Below are 18,964 nucleotides of genomic sequence, written 5' to 3'. Positions count from 1 at the left end.
TGGATCAAGATTTCTCTTTTGTTCTCTACTTTCATTTCCTCCTTAAAGGAGTACTTTCATTCTGCTACTTGCATGTTCCAGTTGAAATGAGAGTGCCTATTTAAGAAGTGTATAAGGAATCGTGTTTAATGAAGTGTTTGTTTTTGCATTAGAGTTGGTCTTTAATAATGTTAAGCCTTTATTTACTTCATTCTGTATCCTTTTCTATCTTCAATTTTTTTTTTAAAGAGAAGGTTTATGATAGGAATTTGCTGAATAAAGGTCTATGCTCTTTTTTTTTTTTTTTTTTTTTTTTTTTTTCCTGTTGCATAGCACTCCTTTAGTTAGGTGTGTGAAGTGAAATAAACTTTGCAAATTCCTCCTTGGTTCTGCTGAAATGTGGAAAGTTGGTATTTCTAAGTGAAATATGAGACATGTACCAGCTTCTATTCACTGTTTTTCAGAATGAAAGTCGTACAGCCAGTAGAACAAAAATGAATGTGTCCTGACTTGATCCTTTCTCCACTGTGTCTGTATGTTACAGTACCTTCATTAAGTGGGCAAAAATAAGCCCTACTTGGATGTAGTTTAGTGAACCAATTGATTGCTCTCACAATATATATAAAAGCCCACATGGGCTTTTAAATCTTTCCAGCTGAGATGTGGTCCAGATGTCCTAGGTAAATATCTTCACGTTACAAACAAAACTCAACCACAGTGTCACCTTTTATCCGAAGGCTTTGTCTATAGTAACTTGATTAAATAGCAGTTTCTGTGAGCTTACCTCCAGAGTCAAGAACTCAAAAACATTTTAATTGTGTTCCTGTTATTAAATTCAGGATACAGTGCTAACTGCATGTGTCCTGATTTGCAGTAATGCTATGAAACTGTGTGCGAAGTGACAGCACTTTGTCATCCTGAAAATAAGTTTTTAACAGTAATCTACTCCTGAGGTTCTAGCACTTCTGTGCTGAGTGTGTGGCAGATGGTTGGCTAAAAAAGTCAGACAAGGAAGTTTAACTTGAACAGGAATATGGGAGATAATAGCGTGGAGAACGCCCATGTGTCATTCTTGCATGATGTAGATGAGGTTGGTTTTTTGCCAGTGGAGTTTTTCTTTTCCCTCTCCCCTCTCCCCTCTCCCCGCTCCCCGCTCTCCTTTTCCTCTTTCTTTTTTTTTTTTTTCCATGTGGGTGTGCCTGTTTCTCCAAACAGCTTCCAGCCACTCTCCCAGCTCATTTCTAGGTGATGAACCCTGACAATTTCATAAAGCTCTGCCCAGCACAGACTTGCTGAGACCTTCCTATAAGCTTAGTTTGATGTAATACATACTGGATTTGTTGCCACTGGGACTGGATGGATCAGCAGTGTCAGATTTACTGAAGAAGTTCACTTCAGAAATTGTTGCTTGTTTGTTTTTATGGCAGCATGGTATAATATTAGCAAATCTGATACCAAAGCACTTTACTGACACAGTGTACACTGATACATGAAAGGAAAGAACTGCATACTTTTGTGTCTTGAAAGTAAAGTTTATATTCAGCTGTACAAGCGCCTGTGCTTCAAGCTGAAACTCAGCAGTGGGGTCAGATCCACCCTTGGCACACACTTAAATCCCATACGTGTTTCCTCCTGGCAGGAAAACTGCTGTGAGGCCAGCGGCTGGCAGGAGAACTGCACAGCATTCAGGACCAGATCTTGGACATTTAGTAACATGTTTGCTTTCTGCTACGTCTGCTGGAGGCTTTCCACTGATTTCATTTTCACGTTCTCCTTCTGCCAAGAGCCTCGCTTGCCAGCTGCTTAAACAAGCAAAGTCACAGGGTGCCCACCATCACTGAGATGGAGATGCTAAATGTGGCCAAATATGTCTGCTACACCAGAGCTTCAAGTGTGGGCCAGAGTTGTGCAGTTTGGGGACTTGCAGCCTCCTGCCAGCTGGACACTGAGCCACACACAGCCCATGTTCTGGAGATGCCTGCAGCAGTAATGGCACAGTACAGGCAGAGAGAAAGTATTAAGGTCACAATAGCGGGAAAGTAATTTTCAATGTTGTAATTAAAGCAAAAGGCCCATTTTCATATCCCTGAAAACATGTTTGTGAAGTCAGTAGAACTGCAATTCCTGAGAATTTAGGTTGTTTTGAAGGTGTGGGATTATGTGCTTTTGAAAATTGTAGAGCTTTGTTTTTAGGTAACAAGGCATGTGAACAAGAGACAGGAGAGGTTCATGGATGTTTTGCTGACCTTTGTGCAATAGTAGTCCTGCTTCAAGGAAAACTACAAGTTTGTATTCAAGTAGGCACCAGCTATTTATCTTTGAGATTAATGTAACTATGGTGTTTCAAATATGTATCTAAGCATACACTTAAGTGTTTTGGCTCAGTGCGGCAGCTGACATCCAAAGGGGCCAAATTGCCACAGGCAGAGGTTACAAATGATTAGGAAGTAAAATAAGTCTGCTTGTTCCTTGTCTACAACTGGTCGGTGCAGGTCACGTAAGGACGGAGAGGACAAACCTGGAATTAGTCCCAGTTAATAAAACAATACATAAGCTCTTAGTTCCAAAACTAATTTCTTCCCAGTGAAAGAAGTAGGAAATGCCTCTTATCATTTCTTTATACTAAATTAACGTTTATTCTATACTATTGCAGCTATGCTAATTCATTCTCTGGAGGTTTAATGAAATGTTTGTTTTTTCTGGTACAACTGTGAAAATATTTTTGAGTAAACTGTTTTTGTTCAACGATGATTTTAGGAGCTGTGAGCCTGAATTTACAGTGCCTTTTATCTAGACTGACTTCAGAAATGAGTTTAATGTTTTGCATCACTTCTTTTTTTTTTTTTTTTCAGTTAGTGCATGAAACTGTTATGCTCAAATGCTCTATTTTCCTTTTTTTTTTTTTTTTTTTTTTCAGAAGTACCCTTCTGAGACACTAAAATCCAGACTTTTCTTCCCTGAAAATGTCTTTCTGATATGCTATTGTCTGCCCTCTTACTTGCTTGAGTGCTTTGTATGTATTCCATGTCCAAATTGAACTGAGTTTAGGTGTGCTCTAGGTGTCACACCTACCAATTATAGAACTAGGAATTTAATCCACAGGCTATGCATAGGCTTTGTTGTCATTAAAGACACTCCTGGACACCTCAGACATCTGTATGGGAACCTCAGAGACAACACCAGACCTGTAGTACATCTGTATTGTCCTGGAATAACCAGAAACTTACTGAGCTCTATAAAAACCTGAAGGCCAGGCATCTCAAATACCCCTGAACTTTATGTTTTAAGGCAACCAAATAAATTCCATCAGCTGTTCTTTTTTCTAGGGACAGTATTGATTCTCTCTGCACTGATTCTATGGGAGGTTGGATACCTAAGGATGACACTCATACGTATATGAATCATATGGAAAACCTCTAGGTATCTAGAATACCTGCATGAGACTTGCAGACAACTTATAAAACTTACAGGAGATGTGTGCTTTTCCAGCCTTTTCCAGGATTCTGGCCTAACTTGAATAAATAGAAATATATATATAGGTGTCTGGGTGCCTGCATTTTGAACAGTCTCACGCTCATGTCTGCTTTAGAATATTCCTAATTGGAAAGAATCTGCAAGGATCAATGAATCCAGTGCCTTGTCTATATGGGCCTATATAATTCTGCATACATTCTATTGTGAAATTGGGTAGCTGCTCAGCCATATGCTATAGGTCTTCTACTGACTGCCAACGTAAAGAGTCTTCTTAATGGATTGAAAAGATAACTAATGTCTTCTTAATGTCACCATGAAGTTAAGTAGAAGACTGTAGTTGTCTATAGGCATTGATTTTACTTTTGTGATGCACAGAGGAATTCTTAATCTGAGCAGTAAGGTGCAGTTGAATTGAAGCATGTTCTTGGCTGAGAAAGGGAACTTTCCATTTCCTGCAGCTGGGAGATAGCAAGAACTTCGTTATCTGGTTTGAAATTCTCAGTAAGTATCAGTGACTCTGTAGGGTTTTGGCTGAACACATTTTGTGATTTAGGCAAACTCACATTGCGGACAATGCAGTGACAAGCCATTTCTCGTGAACATTTATTTTTTAAATGATTTTTTTTTTTTTTTTTTGTGATGAGGAAAAGTTATATATTTCCATGTGTACTATTCTAATCTTGTTTGGAGTAGGAGAGGATAATGAGAAAAGGCAGAATATCTACCTTAAGCTGTAGACTCCCCTACTTCTTCTATGTGAATAATAGTATCATAACATAGTTGGTAGTCATTGTGTTTGTTTTCTCTTCCTTAATTCTTCTAACTGATGAATTTTTGCCAGAGCCACAATTATATAAGTAATAATTATGGAATACAAGTCAGAGCAGAGTTGGCAGTTAAAAAAAGTTCAACATTGCTGTCAGCTTGGTGAATCCTCTTTTACAGGAACAGTAGGAGAATTGTTGAGAATTCATATTTAAAAATAACAAGTTTTAAAACATTTTAAACAGGCAAAGTATTTAGAATATTTGCCTTATTTTCAGAAGTATTTCTGAGCAAGAAAAATACTCCATTATGTAGTAGAAATTGCCACAGAAGCCGTTCTAGCAGCTGAGATGAGGAAGCCATTCTAGAAGATCGGGAAGCTTGGCACAGGAAAATGTAAGTTATACTGCTCTGATACTGCTAAGCCATTCCTGCTGGAAAAAAAACGCTCATTTTGACAGAGAACCAAGTAGTATTTCCATCATCACTTTACTCTGCAATTAGGCATGGCTTTGATAACTGTCTGAAAATTTTGAGGGAAGGCCTTAAAACTGTGTGTTTCTGAGTTGCTTTCACTGCTCTTACTTCTTAGTCAGTTCGTATAACAGATAAGTATTTTGTCTGGGCCAATGTGACAATGTCTAAACTCTCGCATGGAGAAGAAAGGATTTCATCTTATCTTTCTTCTGTGTGGATAGCATATATGATTAAGAAGAAGGGATTTGGGATTTGTAAGTGTGGAAAGTACATTCTGGAAATGAATTGTAGACAGGACTATCTTTTGTAAGAGAACACAGAAAAGAAAAACATAGTCCTGAAATTTTCAGTGAGCCTTAAATTATGCCCAGCAAATTCCATATTTAGGTTTGTAATTGAGCATATCCAGGAATTGAAATGCTGATATACATTTCAAAATGCTTGTGCTTTTTGTCCTTTCCTCTAAACCACATCTGTGACTCCAGCATTTAGTGAAGAGTTTTGAGCTCTTGGTTATCTTCACTCACAAGTATGCCAAAAGACCACTTTGTGATCAGTCAGCTTCAGACACCCTGCAGAATAACGTACATGCCAATTTTCCTGACTAGTCATCTCAGATATCTATAGCATTTCTGCTCTTGTGTAGATTTTCTTCATTGCTTCTTAGTTGCCATTGTATTTTCTTCTCCTTAAAACACAAAATCATCAATTCCTTGTCCTCTGATGTTTTTTGTGGGGTCATTAGCAAAAATTAACAACACATCTGTAGTTAGTAGCAGGTGTAGTGAGAAGGAAAAGTCAGTCATTCTATATATCAGCTGCAGGACTTGCAATATCAATGTATGTCTTCTCTTTTCCAAGCAGCCAAGCCGCTTGTGCACAGTCTGGTTCTCTGTGAACCATGACTCTTCTTTTACCAGAGATGAGCTGCACCAAATACTGCTTGCTCAGAGTGATCACTTGTGACTTAGTTCTGGAGAATCAGTGATGCTAGTTTGAGGCAACTTTTGTCCATAATATGCATTTGAGTTCATGTATTTAAGGAGGAAGTTCAGATAATGGAGACAGCAAGACAACAATTTGTTATAGTTAGGAAGATAATAATTGAGAAAATTCTAAATTAGCTTTTGCTTGAACTTTCATTTTGTTATTACAAATGCAATTGTATTTTTTGTATGAATTATATGAGCTGTTTGTAATGCACTAACCAAATGAACCTCAGTTAATAAACTGGCATTGCATCAAGAAAAGTAGCTCAAGCAAATAAACACTAACATTAAAAAAGCATATCACATGAGCTATAATGAACCATTTTGTACAGAGGTAAGTGAAGAGCAAATGATTTGAGTATAACCAACTGCAACTCAAAAAATAAACTGTTTCTGCACATTCATAGTGTATTATGAAATGACTATGGAAAACAAACAGTAAATACTTTTTTCAGGAATTCATCCAGTGGTACAGTTATCATTTTGCAGTAATTTGCACTGCCAAATTTAATATTCAAGGGACTTATAGAACCAAGAGACTATCTGCAGTGTTGCACCTTTTATTTCCATGCTATGGTCCTCAAAAGTAGGATCTGAGACAGAATAAAAGCAGGACTGGAAATTGGAGAACGGTCACAGAATAGGTCTGCTTTGTACCACTGTGCATGAGGAAGTGTTGTTTGACACCTCAGCACTATTTTGCGCATCATTGCAAAGGGATAATGCTTGGGAGCTTAACCACTGAGTGGGCCTCCACAGCAAGGCTTTTGGTAAAGTTCTCCAAAAATTCTGGTCTAGGTTATTTCCTTTCACTGTTACTGGAGAAGTGCTAAGAATTAACTATAGAAGAGTAGCCTAAGAATGATGCTATACGTGGTAGAACCACAGACTATAGGCAGAGGCGCTTTAGATTCTGAATCTGGAGGAAGTTTTGACGTTTAACAGGACAGTGTTTCTGCTTTACTTTCTCCCTGCTCATTACAGAAACGTACTTCATCTGTAAAACGATAACAGCAGTGATTAATTTGCGGCAGAGCTTGAGAAAACTGTCACCCTGCTGGGGATTTTGAATCCTTGCTTATGCAGTGATAATCTTTTTCCTGATGCACAAGATGTGTTTTAAAAAAATATGAAAAATGTTTTACAAAGTAATTCCACGGAAGGGACACAGTACTGTTGTAAGATACGCTTATAATATTGCTGTGTCATAGGAAGAGCCACATGTTGTTTCTGTTCACTCCTGTATTTCAGTCTAAGTAAGTTGGTCAAGGAGATTTACCTTGGAATTTCAAAGAATGCAATAGGAAATAATGACTGGGAATTTATCTTTTACATCAGCCTTGGCACTAAAGAAACAGCATGTGGCAGAACCGATTGGCACTGATTTTTAAAAAAGGCTCAAGGAAACACCTTCTAAGCAAGGAAAGTGAAATAAAGTTGAAAGTATATGTAAATTGGTAAATGATCAGTTCCCACAGGAGAAACGTCTAAAGATATTTCCCTTATACAATCCATAAAAAAAATAAATAGAGAAGAGCTTTTCTGCTTGAAAAGCTCCATGTTCGGACATGACGGAAATCCGTGCAATCCTGAATGGTGTCAAGAGAGTGAAAGAGAAGAATGTGAGCATGCAGCAGGCATCCAGGGACTCCTGGATTCCTTCTCATCTCCATGCAGACTCTCCAGTGCTGCACTGCTGTGATGATGGAATGCAGTTGGGTAGGGGAAAGGCAAAAAGATCCACCAAGCCTGGAAAGTGTGTCCTTTGTGGGCTTTCCCTAGTTCATACCCAGAAGATATTCAGGGAAACACACTGAAAGGGAATAAATATATTCTTTCTTTGGTTTGGGATTTTGTTTGTTTATTATTCCCCTAGCAATGTGCAGTCTTGGCTTTGGAGACAAGGCAGGAAATTTACAAGCAAGTGTGAACTCACTTGGATCAAGAGTTTATATTTGAATCCATATATGCCGTTTATTTCTTTGTAAGGACAAAATAACCACAACAATATCATGCCTGGCTGGCAAACCCTGTGTGTATCATGTTTCTTTTAAAAGGCACTTACTGCTTGCCACCTGTGCCTACAATAAGACAGAAAAAACTATGTTGACATTTACTAAATTATAAATTTTAAACAACACTTACAAAGTAAAATGTCATTACACTCTTCGATTTATTTTTTTTTTCCTCTAAAGAACTGAAGCACAAGACCAAGTCTAAAGTAATAATTTGATTTTGAATAGGAAATTGCAAACATAGGGAAGTGAATGTGGGTAATAATTGTAAATGCTAACACTCCATTATTTGCTGGTAATGATCAAATAGTTAATACTCATAATTATTTCAATAAAAACACTTATGACAACTACAGTTGCTATTGTAGAGGATTTAATTCAAACCATATGTTTTAATCTACTTGTATATATCCGGGGTTGATCTTTGCTTGCAGTGAAGTGTTTTTCTGGAATATAGAAGTGGTTATTAAGGGAATGGAAATTATTAGTGGCTCAGAGCTTGGCAAGGAAAATAAATGTTTTTTTTTTCACATTCTTAGCGTCCATTTTCAAGGATTTCTGCAACAAAAATGGTTGCCGGCAGAATATAACAAGAGCTACCTATCATAGGCTACGTGTTGATATTTTGGGATTGATTTGATAAGGTGTTTGGAGGTGGAAGTCACTGATCTGACTGTTCTGCGCCACTTCAATCAATTTATTTCATGAGGTAAAGGAAATATGATTAATGTATTACAAGGAAAGTATATGACACTGGTGAAGAGTAAAAAAATAATAGGCTGGTATATATATAGACAACATAAATTATTTTCTAGCAGACTGTTTCATTCTCTGTTTTATTCTTCAGTGGGCTTGTAATGGGTGGTTGTTCTTGCTAACTAGTGTAATTATCTTTGAGTGTAAATGCCTCATCTGTTTTAGGCAAAAATAACCCTCTTACCCAAGGCTGCCTCCACTTGGCTCCAAAGCTCAGCACTTCTTGCTATGAAGATCTATTAAGCCACTTCACAGAAAAAATGCTTATATCTGATAAAATCCTCAAGTGATGAAATCAATGCAAGGTCAATATCTTACTATCTTTTCTTTCTGAATCCATAGCATTTGCACAGTATGCACAGTATGATGCTGTAGACATTAATCAGAAAAGCCCCAACTATCCTGTGTTACCCGTGGCGCATATCTAGGGCCTTGCAAAATTAAATTGATGTCTTGGGTGGATTATGTCACACTTTGCAGAGATAGAAAAGCAGACTTTGCAGTTCGTATTGAAAAATACTTGAAAATGCAGTCATTGTTCATAGCCAACTCAGGTTCACAAGAGGAAAGTCCTGTTTAATAAACTTAATCTGCTTTTATGATATGGCTTACTCATATAGTTGACTAAGGAAAGCCTGTTGATGTAATTTTTTTGGATTTCAGCAAAGCTTTTAATACCACATTATCCTTCTGGGCAAAATGTCCAGCAAGCAGATAGACAAAAGCATAATGTGGTGGGTGAACACTTGACTGATGGGTCCATGCTCAAGGAGTTGGTAAATGGGGCTGCAGCCAGCCACTAGAGGGGGTTCTGAAGGCTCCATTTTAGGGCCAGTTCTCTTCACTGTTTTCATAAATTATCTAAATATTAGACTTGGAGGTATAATAATGAAGTTTGTAGATAGGATTAAATTAGAAGTAGCTGTTGAGTCTTTTGAGATTAGAGGGGCCTTGCAGAGAGATCCTGACAAATTGGGGGGCTGGACAATTACAAACCATATGAAGTTCAACAAAATGAAGTGCCGGATCCTGCTCTCGAGATGTGGCAAACCTGGATATGTGTGTAGAGCAGAGGATGAGAGGATGGAGAGCAGCCCTGTGGAAAGTGATTTTGGGATTATGGCTGACATCAGTGTAACCTCAAATCAGAAGTGTCCCCTAGCAGCCAGAAGGGCCAATGAACACGGACATACAGCTAGTAGAGTGTGTCCAAAGGAGGGCTGCAAAGATGGTGGAGTGCCTAGAGGGGAAGACATGAGCAGCTGAGGTCCCTGAGTTAGTTGGGCCCAGAGCAGAAGAGCTGAGAGGAGGCCTGATGGCAGCTGCAACTCCTCACAGGGAGCGGAGGGCAGCACTGAGCTCTGCTCTCTGACACAACGGCAGGGCCCGAGGGAACGGCATGGAGCTGTGCGGGGAGTGTGGGAGGGGGGGTGGGCAAAAGTTCTTCATCAGAGAGTAGTGAGTGTGGAACAGGCTGCCCAGGACATTGATCACAGCCTTGAGCTGATGGAATTCAGTAAATGTTTGGACAGCATTCTCAGACTTGGATTTGATTTTGGGTGGTCCTGTGTAGAGTCAGACATTGGGCTTGGTAATCCTTGTGAGTCCCTTCCAACTTGGGATATGCTGTGATTGTGTGGGTCCCGGGGGATTCTTTGGCTCTCACGGCTGGAACTGTTCATCCTCCCGTTCCTGCGAAAGATAATTAATTAAGTAGAGTTATATATATTTCTACAGAAATACTTCAGTAATATTGCAGAATGTTACAGAATGGGACTTCACATTAAGACAGATAGCAAATATCAAACTGGTTTGATATTTAATGTGCTTACCCCAGATATCTAGCTGCTCTTCTTCTATATAATATTGCCAGTCCGTGTATAGTGCTAGTTGTTTGAGGCAGGTTTTTCTCTGAGTTGCTTTTTGTTTGCTCCACCAGTCAAGAAGTGTATGTTTTTTTTTACCATGAGGAGCACGCTTTACAGAATTTGGCCCACTGGTCATATTTACCCATGGTGCAATTTTGTGAATGTTTTGTTGAGATAAGTGCTTGACAGCTTCCAGTTAGTGTTCTGCAGGAGGTGAGGGATTCTTTCCAAAAACGCTGACCGCCTCAAAATAACTATATCTTCCTTACAGAAGCCTGAACCTGACTTATTATCTTATTCTAACAGAACAGCAGGCTTTACAGCCGGCTGCATCATTTTATCTTGATGGTAAACTTAAAGAGCAGTTCCAGTTACAGGAAAAACTGTGTAGGGATTATATCTTTCAGTGTTACTGTTTGCTCTGTGTTTTTCAACTTTGTAACAGAAGGCTTGATTGTAAGTTATTGTTAAACTCTGTTTTTCAGTTATGAGATCTTGTTACTGTTGAAATTAAACATGTTTTTTTCTTTCCATTTGTTTAGTTGGAAGTTCAGTTTTTCTCTCTGGGTGTTTTTTTTTTTTGTTGTTGTTGTTGTTTGCTTTTTGTTTTTTGTTTTGATTTTGCTTGGAGAGATACCCACTGTTAATGTCTTGCTACGTAATTCCATTATGTTCCTTTGAAATTCCTTAAGAAACACAAATTAGGACCATGGCAAAAGTTTTCCCTTCCCTGGGTTGTATATCTCAGCAACTTGCAAAGATGTGTGAAATATAATTAAGATCTCCAGTAATCCAATGATGCCTTGTATAGATAATCACTTTCAAGAAAGTGTTTTTTCCTAGTCATAGCTATCCCTTTAAAAAACATAGTATTAGACTTAGGATGTGGTTCGTAACCTCCTTTAATAAAAGAAGAAAAAAAAAAAAAGAATGGCTTACATGGATATTGCTTGTAGATTTAAGCAGAGATAGGCTCTTCTGTTGTTCTAGTTGCAAAAAGAAATCCCGTTGTGTAGTCAATTACATTTATGGAAAGCCACTATAATCATCAAACAGATAACATATGTAAGAGCTGCAGATATTTATCTTTTACTAGAGTTAACTTGCTCTGGCTTCTTAAAAGGGTGGGGAAATCACACAGCATTTCCTCTGTGTTAGCATAAATTTTGATTACAGTATGATAGAAATATAACAATTTTGGAAAAATGCACATGAAGAAATTCTCCTTCTTTTAAATCAGGACAAAGCTTAGATCATAGATAAGTATTAAAATATATAACTCCATTTTTTGGGATGTCTGCAGCACATATGTGTCAGTTGGAGGAACAGGGCTGGCCTAATCAAATCCTTGCAGATCACTGTGCAGGATGCCTAAGCTGTATTTCACTCAAATGGCATTTAGTTCAGTGCTAAAATGCGAGTGCAATTTGTTTTATTAATTAAGCCTATTTATTGTTTTGTTGTTGTTTTATTAGTTACGTGGCTCATTTGGAATTATGCATTTTTTGTTGCTGTTTTCTGGAGGAAATGTGCTTCAATTACCAGAGTTGTCTCTATCAGACATACCTGCTATCAATGTCAGTAGAAAGACAAGCCACAAAAACCTGAGCCCTTCAGATGAACCAGGAGCACATTTGCAGAGAAGGAGGAGCTTCTTAAGATACACTTAGCTTTTTAATAAGATACACTTATTTGTCCAATAACAGACAAAATCCCTGAAACTCTAGGAAGAGTAATAGTTCTGTAAGAGAGGCATTGGTCTGAAGCAAGCTTTCAACATGTATCTGCACCACAGAAATTCTTTTGTTGATAAGAGAATCTTGATATGTCACTTAATACATATATGCTAGTTAACATCAGTTGCCCATCTATATACTGAGAAGGCACTTTGAGAATAAATTCCTTAATTGGTTCAAATTGATCAGATATTATGGTGATGAAACTGCTGAAGTTGTGCAGTATTGCCTATCAACAGCATTGCATTTATTGTGCAGAGGAAAATAATAGAAAAATGTATGTATTCTGACAGTAGTGTTGAAGCAGGCAGGCTGCCTCCTTGTTCAAGGCAAGAGAAGGCATGTGTGTTTATCAGCAGATAGAGGACAGCACTAGCTAGCTGAGAAAGCACTGACATTACCCCCAGCACATTCTTAATTTCTGCATAAATCTGTGTACTTGGAGAAACACTACTTTTCTTCCTACAAGCAAGGATATGTACTATCATGAGTCCATAACTAATTGTTATCATGGGAAACTATGAAGTGCCCACCCACGCGTTTATTTCTGAATAGAGCTTATGTTCATACATGTTCTTCAATCTTTCTGTACACAGCATATATATATATTTCTTGCCCAATGTGCTGAAGTTGAAATAAAAAACTTTCATTTAATTTTAAAGATTTTGACAACATCAGCAACATCTGGAACACTTTGTCTGTGGGGCTGCAGAGATTCCGAGTGCTACTTGATGTTTCTTCTATTCATTGATGTATTCAGAGCATAGACACAACCAGTTGTGAAATTTTCCCTTTTCAAACTTCAGCTGTTACACACTGTGACCCTCCAGCCTTTCCCCTGCTGAATAATGTGATCCAAAAATAAAAATGGAAACGGAGCTTTTCAAAGAAGACAGCATTTTGTTTCAAATAATGAACCTATTTTTCCCTTTCACTTTTACACTGAAAAGGCTGAATTATCCTGCCTGAAGTTTTCTAAAACACTTTTTTCATGAGATGAACACCAAATTCAGAATATCTCCACTTTGATGAGTAAAGTGTGGAGAAGTTGTAAGTGACACAGGCACCAGGGTGGCAGGCAGTGACCACGGAGTCTCTGCTGGGATATGAGGAAGAGATGCTGCTGCATGTGGTTTCTACTAACCAGCAGCTGCCTGAGGAAGATGCTTGTACAAGCAGGTGTTTATATTAAATCTTTAATGTGTTACGTTTGACCTTTTTCAAGCTACCTGCTTTTTCATAGCTTTTAGATGTGCTGTTGAAGTCAGGCTGCTTGCTAACAAGCTGCATCAAAAAATCGTTAGGGTCAAGAGGCGTAATTGTTTCTGTTTGTCAGCAGAGCAGACGAAGGCCTTCTGTAAGTGTAACTTCACTACAGACCTTTTAGAGAAAATCTCTGTGACGCAGGTTAAAATGTATTGATGAAATGTTATGGGAAAAGCTGCACTGTCACTGGCTGAGCTGCACATTTGCTTTACACTGTGAATTTGGCACCGTTTTCTCAGACAAGAGAAGCACCGGCAGGAGAGTACAATACTTGGCTTCCTCCTTGTCTTCAAAACAGCCTAATCTGCCAAATTCTTACATGTAAAAAATATTGACTAGATTAATATAAATGTCAATTATAGCACTGTTTAGGACAGCAAGCAAACACTTGTTCTTGTCTGACATCTCTGTATTGTGTGTGAGCACCTTTAGCACCAGCATGGCCTATCCTAAAAGAAGGGCTGAACTCCTTGTGTCACATAAGCATGGATGGATCTTACTGATCTTTTAACTGTGAAGCCTTTTGTCATTTGTCGGCTTGATTCCTCTCTTTTTTTGTTTTTGGAACTTTTCTAATCTGATGAAATGATGAAGATTGTACATGTTATTGATCTAATTAGATTATGATGGATGCACTCATATAGCCTTAGAATTTTGAGGATGAGATGGCTATAGACAGATGGAGTATTAATGGGAATTGGAGAAGCGACATTCCTCTAATTGCTTTGCTGCTTGTTCTCTTGTATTTCCTTAAATTACAACTTAAACACAGAGTTCTCATGTCAAACTGAAGTCTTTTATCAGTTGTTATGAAATTAACCACTAATGTTGAAAGTGAAAACAGCAAATTAAGTATCTCAAGAATCTGACTAATGTGCACTACCTGGCTTTCCTGGTCTGAGTAATTTACTAATGGATAAAGGATATTACTAAAAGCATGTGAGAATAAGTACTGTTTTATAAAAGTTTTACTCTTTTGCTCTTAAAGAAAATTAAGAATTAGCTACACCAAATTGCCCAAATGCAGGTGGAAGATAGTTCAAGCTACAAAGATGTTAATGATCTTAGAGATTATCTTTCTAAATGTCACATCAATATATCAAATTTAAAAGAATATTTTGATGTGTTTCATCCCTCAGAAGAAAAAAAAACAGTTTGTCTGCTTATTTGTATTTTTGACGTTAACTTAATATCTTCCAAGTTCTATATGGGCTGTCTAAAACATTTTTCTTTTCATGGATCTCTAAGTAGAGATTGTGGCTTAAATTCCATGAAATTATATATGAGCATCCTGATATTTGTCATGTTAGAGTTGTAATTGTAGAGCCATGGGCACAGTGGGAGTCTCTAATTGACTGCATTTTTCTTTCACTTTGTAAAATACCTTAGTGAAGAAGACAGGAGAATGCTTGCACTTCAAAACATACGGTGTGGTACATGAGAAGATATTCTAGGTGTCATATTAAATCTCTTTGCCAAATTTGACATGAAGAAAATCTGTAATAAAAAGTCTATCTAAATAACTCAGAGAAACTTATTTGTGTTTTCCACAAAAAATTCTTCTATTTAAAAAGGTTGCAAAACTTGTTTCAAATTTCTTTATTCTCTTTTGTTGTCATTTTTTTTTAACTGGTACTCTGAACTTTCCTCATGCTGTGCTTAGCCCAAAGGTTTCCTGTGTTCCAGCTTTTTAGGATGCTTAACCTGTGTAAATATATTAGGACAGTTCTAAACCATTAAAAACAAAAGGAGATGGTGTTCAAAGTTCAAATGTGGCTTTTATCATCAATGTGAATCATGTCACAATTTAGATGCTTAAAATAGTTTGCTGTTCATAAAACACAGTAAAATAGACCAAATGAAATCTCTTCAGAAGAGGCAGAAATATATACTGGGGATTTCATTTTTGTGCTGTGGAAGGTTTCTCACAGGAATGGTCTAGTTTTTTTCCATCTGGATATTTCAGTTTTTATTTTAAATTATTGTTGATGTTCTCGAAATATTGATTGTTGAAGACTGTGAAAAGAAATCCTTTGTTTTTCATTTTGTCTTTAAAAATGAAATGCTGTGGGAAATTAAAAGACATCTTCAACTTTCTGCAGTCCTAACATGCTTCTAGAACAGGGTTTGATCACAGCCGTTTCACTAAACAGGATTCAGATTCTCACCTCCTGTGAATAAGTGGGCTTGTTCACTCTAGAGAAGAGAAGGCGCCAGGGAGACCTCATTACAGTCTTCCAGAACTTGAAGGGAGCTTATAAACAGGAGGGAGGCCAACTTTTTACATGGTCTTGTAGCAACAGGACAAAGGTGAATGGTTTTAAACTAAAAAAAGGGGAGATTAGGTTTGATTGAGTGGAGCCCAGGGCAGCCTGATCTGGTGGATGGCGGCTCTGACTGCAGCAGGGGGTTGGAACAAGCTTTAAGGTCCTTTCATGCAGATGGCAGCGGCATGGTGGATGCAGGTATCATCTAGTGTTGAAGGACAGGTGGCAGGAGAGCTAAGCACAGAGGGAAAAAGCCTGCAGGTACAGCTGATTTCATGGTTTTCCACTGTGTGTATAGTAACAGAATTAATGTTGGTTGGGTCTAATCTACTTATATTTCTACTTCTAATGCTAATTATTGCATCTGATATTGCTTTTGGAGTAAAAATGCTGAAAATACAGTTATTGAGATAAACACTACACAGCCAATATTTAAAGTGCATCAGGCTGCCCAAAGAAGCTATGGATGCCACATCCTTCGAGGTGCTCAAGGCCAGGCTGGATGCAGCCCAGGGCAGCCTGGTTGATCCACATGGTCCTTAAGATTCTTTCCTACTGAAACCACTCTGTCGTTCTATGATAAAGGTGGTACAAGAGTAAGAGTCTCAAGTCCATTTGGTTTTTCACAGAGGTTTCCTTTTTCTGTGAGTTTACAGAAGAGTTCAAAGACACTACGTCTGAGGCAGTGTTGTGTTACTGAGCAGGTGGATTGGAAACAGTGCAGAATCCAGGCAGTTGCAGCATCGGTATCTCCTCTTCTTCCTAGTAGTTGTGCTACATCCTCAGAAACTGTTGGAAATAATGAAGTCGCTAGTTAGGTTCAGGGAGTTCTTGGCTTCTTTTCTGCTTTTGGTATGAAGTGTCATTCCAATTACAGTTCTTTAAAAAGGGGGAAAAAAAAAACAGCAGGAAAAAAAAAAAAAAAAAAAAAGAACATTTCAGGACAAGGATGGGCAGCACTTGCAGTCTCCTGGAAGTGCCTTCTGCAGTCAGATTCCTTCAGCTGAGGAGATTTAACCTTCCCCAGGACCCACAGCTATGTCCGAGAATATATGCTCTTGGCAACAACCTCTGCTGTCTGATGTAGCTGGAGAAATGAAAATAACTGTTCTGAGGGAAAAGATTTCAGACCTAAAACATTTTAGCAATAGTTATCTAATGTTGTTAATGTTGTTAGTGTTGTTCATTTTTAGTTATTTTGGGTGGTTAGAGAATTGGAGAGTTTGGGGATTTTTTATTTTTATTTTTTTTACTTTCCTCACAAAAATCAGCAGCTGGACAGTTTGACCACAAAAATAATAAGGACATAGTGAAGTTTGTGAAATCTGCTTTCACTTGTGGTATCTGTGTTCTTTGTCTGCCTTTTTGTGTGGAAAAAATTCAGTCACTAAAATCAATTTTCAGTCTTTGTTTTATACTCTTTCAGATGTTTGATTTATTTTCCCTTTTTTTTTCATTTAGCAATATTTTGCAGCTAGTTGCTTAAATCGTAATAAAGGACAGGTTTCTTATTTTACTGGTTTTCACATTTTCTTACAGTAGGAATAAAGGTGATACTTATTAAATACTGAGCTGTTTTGATAGATTATGATTCAGTGATACAAAACACAAACTTGATTTATCGATTACTAGGATGGAATATTAATAAACTCCTGTGTATGTTAGTATTCAAGTCAGTACTGATCTTTGAGGAAGGAGTGGATGAAAATATCTGTTATTTTGTTGTTGTTGTTGTTTTTTTTAACTTCAGGTGCTATTCATCTCTCTGAAAGCATGAAGTACAGAGATTTTCTTTGTAGGGAGGGCCTGTATGACTATTCAGATTTTATGAGCTCTGAGTTTTCGGAGATCAAAAATTCCTGTCGAGTAACATCTTGGCAGTTTCACTTACCTACCATTTATAATTTGCAAGAATACTTCAGCTTTTCTGAAACTGAGAGATGTGTTTATACAACAGCATGCAAAAGAAGCAGCGTTATGGTACATCCCATAACATCACGGAGTTTGCAAAACTGTGCTCCATCACATATTCCCTTCACAGAGGTCTCTTTTGAAAAACTGTTCAGTGCTGCATGGACGTGGAGAAGAAAGCTGGATGACAGTGGATGAGATTAAGGCTTAAGCACATAGCGGACCATGTTTAGAGAACATAGCAAGCAGGTCAAGGGGTGAGATTATTTCTGTCTGTTCAGCAGTGGTATCTTGTGTACTGTGTGGGACTTTGCTGCAGAAAACTGCTGACACACCACAATCCAATGGATACAGGATTGCAGCACTGGGCATGCAAGAAGCTGAAGAAATGGAGCTTGTTTAACCTGAAGAAGGGGAGTGTGATTTCAGTTTCCTACATATTAATATATTAACAGTAAGGGTGGTTGTGTGTCGAATGGAGCCAGTTTCTTCTTGGAGGTACATATAAAAGGGCAAAGTAAGTTATCACAAGCTGCCAAAATCCACTAGGACGTAAGGAGAAGATTTTCCCTATTCACTGGGGTAGGTTTTGCTAGAGATGCTGCAGAATCTCTGTCTTTAGAGTCTATCACCATGGACTGAACAAGGGCCTTGGCAGCCTGTACTGCCTTTGTCATTGGCCTTTACAGCTGGCCTTGCTTTGAAGCTGAACTTGCTTTGAAGTTATCTAAACTGCCAGAAAGGCTTCCAGTTTAAATTATTTCATGATTCTGTGATGCCAGTTAGGAGGAGGTTGTGGGTAGTGAAAGGTACATATGCAGACACCCACATTTTTTTCCCTCCAAAGAGGGAGTTGTATGTAGATAGGTCCACACATGTTGCAATACTCTTTTGGTAAGGGTTAATTAAAATTACATCACCTAATTCTTATTAAATTCAAAAGTGAGAACAGCATGTCCAATTTCTGAATGAAAAACATGCAGAGTTTACTGATTCTTATTCCATTAGTATTTAAATACTGCTGGGAGCAAAGTTTTAGAAGTGTTCTGTATTGCAGTTTATAGTCCTATTAAAATAATTTATTAATCTCTGTCAAAACATTCAGATTTCAGAAGATTAAATATGGCTGTTAGGCCCTTATTTCTTCTATAAGGAGCTGAGAACCCTTTGTACCCAGCAACACTTGAAATTAAAGGCTCTTCCTGGATTTAGTAAAGCCCTTTTGGGGGAAATTTGCCAGAATTGTTTATTGATTAAGGGGGGCTGTGCTGAAGGATGCCATTTCTGCCAGATCCATGGCATTAACTGGCCACTGAGCAAAACCTGGAATTGCAAAAGATACAGATATGGGAATACAAGAAAAATTTTAAAAAGTGAACTGAGTATAAAATTTTCTGGAAGAGAATGAATGAAAGAGGCCAGTCCTTTTATGTGAATATGCATGCAAAATGGGTGCTAGCA

General features: G+C 37.9%; 1 protein-coding gene across 6 annotated transcripts in view; it reads left to right on the top strand.

Annotated features, from left to right (window-relative positions):
• Positions 1 to 18,964, top strand: part of GHR (growth hormone receptor) — a 131,328-nt gene that overhangs the window by 68,104 nt on the left and 44,260 nt on the right. Inside the window, exon 2 of one of the 6 annotated variants that reach the window (XM_052670360.1) lies at positions 8,239 to 8,408. The exons of the other annotated variants lie outside the window; for them this stretch is intronic. The gene's annotated coding sequence lies outside the window, so the exon portion shown is untranslated. The remainder of the gene's footprint in view (positions 1 to 8,238; positions 8,409 to 18,964) is intronic. 6 annotated transcript variants of the gene reach the window in all.

Source organism: Tympanuchus pallidicinctus, unplaced genomic scaffold (assembly GCF_026119805.1).
Source record: "Tympanuchus pallidicinctus isolate F22 unplaced genomic scaffold, pur_lepc_1.0 scaffold9, whole genome shotgun sequence".
Lineage (NCBI taxonomy): Eukaryota > Metazoa > Chordata > Aves > Galliformes > Phasianidae > Tympanuchus > Tympanuchus pallidicinctus.
Note: the sequence above shows the minus strand (reverse complement) of the source record. Positions and strands in the feature narration are given on the sequence as shown.